We start from the raw sequence: 6,806 nt of genomic DNA on the forward strand, positions 1-6,806 counted from the left end.
ATCACAAGGAAGTGCTGGGAAAATGGGGTGAACCACCCCTGGGTGACACCAAATTGGTTGATAAGGCTAGCGGACAGGACAACTGCAAAACCCTTTGGACTATTAAAGGACCTCAAGATTAAAGTCCTTGACATGAGCTTCAAACACACATTTGTAATCATGGACTTTATTCGACAATCACGTGGATAGAACAGCATCCTGGGAAGGCCCTTCATGAGACTGACACGAATGGTCCATGACTAGGACATAGATCATGTCTACCTCTGCAAATGGGATCAAACGCTCAAAGTGAACCTACGTACATGGAAGGCACATCCCATGATGAACAGTCCCTTCACAGAAGATTTTGTGACCACATCTAAGACTAACGATCTCCTTGTTTGCCAAGCTTGTCACCAAATTCTTGATGAAGAGTGGGAGCTAGACACAATCGCTTCTGTCATGGACGACAAAGTTAACCAAGATTGGGTGCAAATCCTAGCTACAATCAATACACTCCCAAATAAAAAACAAAGAACTACATTTGTGGTCCCAACCTACCAATACCTTCGTGAACCCTACAAGCCCTTCGCCTCACTTAACACTATTGAGTGTGAGTGTAGCTTCCCAACACAAAACCATAACCCTTCCAGTATGGTTAGATTTCCCCTTTAGCAACAATATGCAAAGAAAGCATGCCTTACTGTCTCCAGCAGCTAGCCACAATCTTTTTCCATGGAAAACATGGGTCTCCCTAAGCAAACCATCTCATCATAGTGCTCATGCCAGAATTCAGTTGCTACCTAACGGTGAAAAACAAATACAAAACCTTGGGTCTTTTACACAAATGGTACATATTGTCTCTAACCCATTGGCTTGTAATTTTATATGGTTCCCACATGTGAGACCAAAGAAGCAGTCATCCTTGGCGAGAGCTAGGTTAATAACGCCCAATGTATAGTCAAATCAACTGACAAAACAGCTACCCTCAAGCTTCTTGTAGGAAAGGTAAAGAATATCATCTGGGAAGGGAAGTCCACCGTGTCCAATCCTATGCCAATACCAACTGCTTCCACATAGGGTACTCTTTCACCCACAAAACTGGTAATTCTTCCACCGCCCCGAACTACCACAAAAACCAAACCCACCAAGAATATGGATCGGATTCTCAATTGAGAATGGTCTACAAAGGTGAAAAGCCCATATATATCCTATAGTCCACACCAATCTCATATTCTTGGAGGTGTAACAGCCTCACCCTTGACTGCCCTGCACATTCAAGTGCCATCCTCATCACTGGTAGTCTCCCCCATTACCACACCGCATGCCTCACCAAACCTGGTCAAAGAGGCACTTTCGACACCATCCAACACAAACAATCAAGCCTTGTCTCATCGACAATCATCCTTAACTCTACATCCTCGACCATCCATACCACAAGCACCCCGATATCTTACCACTATCATGACAATCCATGGTGGGTGCCCAAGAATCTTCTTGCAGCTCAAGGATTCTATGGTGGCTACAAAGAACTCTGGAACAAACCCAAAACGGCCATCTCGAAAACATAAGAGCAAAAACTAAACCAAGCAGACAAAAACCAAGCAGACAAAAACCAATCCCAAGGGCCAAACCTTCAATGTTGGCTAGTCCCCGACCACCTGCTAAGAGCACAAGGCTACTATGACAGCAACACTCACCTCTAACTATCCAAGAATGTAGCCTATGTTCATCCACCACAACAAATCCCCAAGGAGTTGCGAGACAACCAAAGGCCCAACGGCCGCAAGTTAGGCAACCCCAAACACAATGAAGCCAACCACGATGGGTGCCTACCAATGTGCTCAAAGCTCAAGGATTCCGTGAAAGAAACACACAACTGTGGCTCCCAAAGCCACAATCAAAAGCTTGTCCTCAGTGTCAACAGCCTACTCATAGCTCAAAGCCTTGGTGACAAAAAACCAAGAAGCCTTGTCAACCACATACCCTCATTACTCATCAACAAACAATGGGTGCCAAAATATCTCTTTGAATCCCAATGCTTCAATGATGGCAACTCCATTTATGTACCACGGAATAACCCTCAAAAGTTGGCCCGATCCATAAAAACCAAGCCAGTATCTGTCCAATCCACACAGTTGGTTTAGTGGGCCAAAGAGGAAGCAAGCATGGGAACTCACAAGCTCAATTTGCCCAATCTTTCAACAAAAAGAGCCTTGTCCACAAAGCTCCAACCTGCCCCTCAACTTTGTCGCCAAACCAAGGGGCCGGGCCATAAATGCTAGAGCTTATATAGCCACTCAAAGACAACCTCAAGGGTAAGCTCACAAATCTAGCCAAATGGGCTAATCAATACACAACCCTCTTTTGGGGTGCTAACCACTAAACAACCTTAAAGTCCTCACTCAAGAGGAGGACAAAAAAAAATAGAGCACACAACGAACTCAACCGTCTCTAGGTGATTAGGCATGTCTAGGTGATTAGGACCACGGGCACACCTTTTGCCTTTGCCCATGCACGGCACTTGCAATTCTCACTGGGCTCTGTCATTTGCGCACACACCGCACAAAGCTTCATCATTGTTGATAGCTATTCACATACCTCTCTGGATGGGGAGGACCGTGGAGGGTGCAAGCCTGGTCAATGGTATAACCCATCACCTGGATCTTCTTGATAACCCCAGCTTTGACCAAATAACTATACTTCATGCCTCATCGACCCTACCTACAACTTCTTCTTATGCTACCTTAGCTTTGGAAGCCAGAAGTTGACTACAATGTGCATATTACAATCCTAATCCAAAGTAGCTTCTACTTCCATGATTAAAAACTATTACACCTATGGATCCTCACCATCAACTACCACTGTCATCAAAACATAATCCCAGCCACACGAGCTACAATGACAAAGGAAGACAAACCACCAAAAGAGAAAGAGAGAACACCGACCACCAAAATATCAACCCCCAAGGGGGCCAAGATGCCCATTAAGGTGTCTTATGATAGATTGGCTTACTAGATAGCCAGTTATATGTTGCTCATGTTGTCACAATAAATAACAACGGTCCTATCCACGAACTCACCCATATCACCAAAGTAGCTTTTTGAAACTAAGCTAGGGCTTTCAGAAGAACATAATATTCTTTGGAGCTTTGGCACTCACATTGGTAACATTCAGTATGTCTAATTAGTCACCTCACTTAAAAAGGGAAGGCATAAGAGTTCTAGTTGATGTTGTTAGTTAGTTCTTTGATCACTAGCATAGTCTTGCTTAGAGTCACTAGTTGGTTTTCTAATGACTAGCATAGTCCTACCAATTACATTTCATTATTCAAATATTTTTTACATGCTATATAAGTTGCTAAACTAGGTGTTGGCATAAGATTCTAAATGTCACCTGCGGCGGTTATTCATCACATCAAACGCATAGTCTTGCAAAAATTCATGCATAACATTCTTGTACATAATTAAATTCGCATATAATAATACAAAATTACAAAAATCATAAAACTCTAAAATCCAAAAAGATTATCCGCTCATGCACTGTGCACTACAATTCTAGGATAAAAATCTCAAAATCAGGATACAAATCTCGAGATAAGGATCTAACTCATCTGCGGAGCAGATGAGGGCGCCATTAGTACAACCCATCACCTAGATCACCCATCGAATGCTCTTTCTACACAGCATGTTATTCTTATATTTTGTGGAGAATTTAGGGCATTTACATCTTTCAAGTGCATGTATTAGGTACTCTTTCTTGTCTTTTACCCATGCACATGCATATGCACCTAGATTAAATTTTCATCGGCAACAACAAAAACCTATAATATCATAAAAAATCACTTGTTGTCTTTCATGTCGACAATTGGTGAAGAGAGCACTAGTGCTTCTACAATGACAACTCAAAGGTACCTCCAACAATCTATCCTCAATCTCCCAAGACTTCAATTTCTCACAATAGGTCCGAGGATGGACCTACTTCAAGCAGGGGGAGATGTTAACTACAAAACCAATGGTGGTTAAATGGGCAGATGGTTTAGGTGAGCCCACTTATAAAAATCGTCTAAGAGGAAAAAGTGGAAGGCGTGATTGAATCCATTTGTAAAGTCACTTGTTTTTTTTTGTCTGCCGCCCGAACGGGGTTTTTAACACTTATTGTAATATCTTATTAATTTTTATTCCTTAAATGAGCGTATCACGATATAAACAAGGGATTTTGAGCTAAGTGTAATGCTAGCATCGCATTCACATGTACACTAGTAACACTAGTGTAGACACCATAGTTCTTAGTTTGTACATAATAGCCACCCAAGTTTGGGTGCCTTGCCACTTAATTTTTGTGTAAATAACAATGATTGAAATGAGAACACACACTTCCCTTGTCACGATTAGAGAGCTCTTACATTCTCTTGCTATTGTGTAATGGTTGAAAGTGTGTGTGTGTGAGTGAGAGAGGCCTTTAATTATCTATCGCTACCCCATTGTAACTATGCTATGAGGGGATAGTGTCCAATGCAAGCCTACTAAAACATTAGAGTGATGATGATGGAGTGGTCTACATCAGTTAGCTACATTAGGTGGTTGGAGAGCCTCCCTTGGGAAGCTCTAAATAAGCATTATTGAGAATCCTCATGAAGACAAGTAATTCTTTCTACTCTAATCTCCATTTAACAGATTGTCTATGTAAGTACAATACATTTTAGTGTATTCTTAGGATTTGGGCTTTTATCTTAACAAGCATACATGAGAGATGTAGATAGACAAATTTTCTTTTTTCTTCTTACTTATCCACAACCATAACACATAAAGATAAGAGTACATACGAGAAGGGAAACTACTCTACTACTAAAACATACAAGGTGCATAGTGTGAAATCGACTATATGAGCTGGCGCTACAATTATGCAATAACTCTAGCAACCAAAGTGGCTGTAAAAACCACTTAGATATCCTTCTTGCAATAGGTTAAAATCCACTTACAATTGTGCTTATTTGTCATTGGGTGTTGCCCCCAATATTGAACTTGTAGTTTCACTCGAGAGCTTGGTTTGCTACTCCTCCCTCCAAGGTTGTAAAGCTTGGAGAATCTCAATGGGTTATAGAGCTGCTCACTATACCAAAGTCAAAGGAAGAGGGGTTGATGAAGAGCCCTTCTCACACTCTTTGCTCATCTAATTATCACTCCCTCACATAAGCAAGTAAGGAAGCATGTGTAGAAGCAAATAATAAGAGGGTTTAGAATAAGCATGCATAAGCTTAAGAAAAGCAAGAGCTTAATAGACTAATGGGAGAGTTTGTTATATTATGAGCGAAAAATTAACTTATATATAAATTTGGTGTATCCACACTTAGAGTAAGTGTGTCCACCTTGGAGTGTCCAAAATAAAGATGCAAGCTCTACACTCTAGTAACTCTTCTCCTTGGACAATGAGTGGGCAGCCTTATAGATCCACACTTAGACCACTTAGAGTAAGTGTGTCCACCCTAGAGTTCCCAAAACAAAGATGTGAGCTCTACACTCTTGTAACTCTCCTCCCTAATATATTGCATTTATGTCTAAAATAAGTCAAAATTGTATTAAGAAAAACCCTTAGACCTCATGTTAACCACTAGATAGTTAACATACCCCCTTCATGATGGTGATCCACCGTTCTTGAGTCATTGGTGATAAATGCCGTATGATCATAAAGGGTTATGATGCTAAAATCCTATTTCTACCATGTTCTCAAAGGTAACCAATATGTGACCATGAAAGTGTATGGCTTTATCATATAAGCATAGTTGTCGATGAAATGTGGGGCCTTTATTTATTTCAAAGAAGAGCACATCCCTATTGACTAAAAATGACGCGGTACCATGTTGAGGGTGAGGGTGAGGATGAGTAAATCTAAGAATTGGCAAGTGGCAAACACTTTAGGGTCTGGGATTTTGCCTTCAAATTTGTTGATGAAATATTTCATGATTTTTATTATCTCCTTGTTGGCCACGACCATGAAAGTATGGAAAATTATATGTATCAACCGTACCTTCATCCTTTGTTTGCCAGGTACACTTTCCAAGGATGTCATCGAATGATTGTTGGCATATGATTGGCATGTAGAGGGCATGAACCCTTTTTACCATTGAAGATTGGCAATAAATTTTCCAGTACTCTAGATCCTTTAAAAAGGAAATTCTCCAAGGTGGTTGAATCCCCATATCTTACTCAAACTTGCAATGTAAAGTCAAGTGGCTAAAATCCTCCTCTTGTGTTTGAGGTAGGTGGTTGGCTTTCCAAGTTGTGAACATTTTTCTAGCCTTATTTGCTAAAGCTTCCAAGGGTAAAATATCATCATGTGTGAGGATTTTTCAGAGATAATTACCTTGGAGTTTTACTTCTTTCTTAGAAGGCAACTACATCTGTCTGATCTTTGACTCTATGAATGTTTGGCTCTATGAATGTTTGGCTCTATGAATGTTTAAAGCTCAACCACTGGTATACCCTGATCTTTGACTCTATGAATGTTTGGCTCTATGAATGTTTAAAGCTCAACCACTGGTATACCCTGATCTTCTATGGTACATTCACCCAAAAGTTCTCAATCCATTACATGTAGAAATGGTGACTGAATACAAGTACTGTCTAGAACATCAATGCATATGGAGGCTTGGACACACCATTATTAGCAAAAGAAGAAGGTGGTGAAATAGACAGCTAGAGGTGAAGTGTTAGTGGGGGATTTGTTAATAGATGTGGATGGATGGATGTGAAGGGTTTTTGAGTTGCCTGAATTCTTGAAGTGAAGAAGAAGGTGGTGAAATAGACAGCTGGAGGTGAAGTGTTAGT

This window comes from Cibotium barometz, chromosome 20 (genome assembly GCF_041138505.1).
Source record: "Cibotium barometz isolate CiBa-2024 chromosome 20, ASM4113850v1, whole genome shotgun sequence".
In the NCBI taxonomy this organism is placed as follows: Eukaryota; Viridiplantae; Streptophyta; class Polypodiopsida; order Cyatheales; family Cibotiaceae; genus Cibotium; species Cibotium barometz.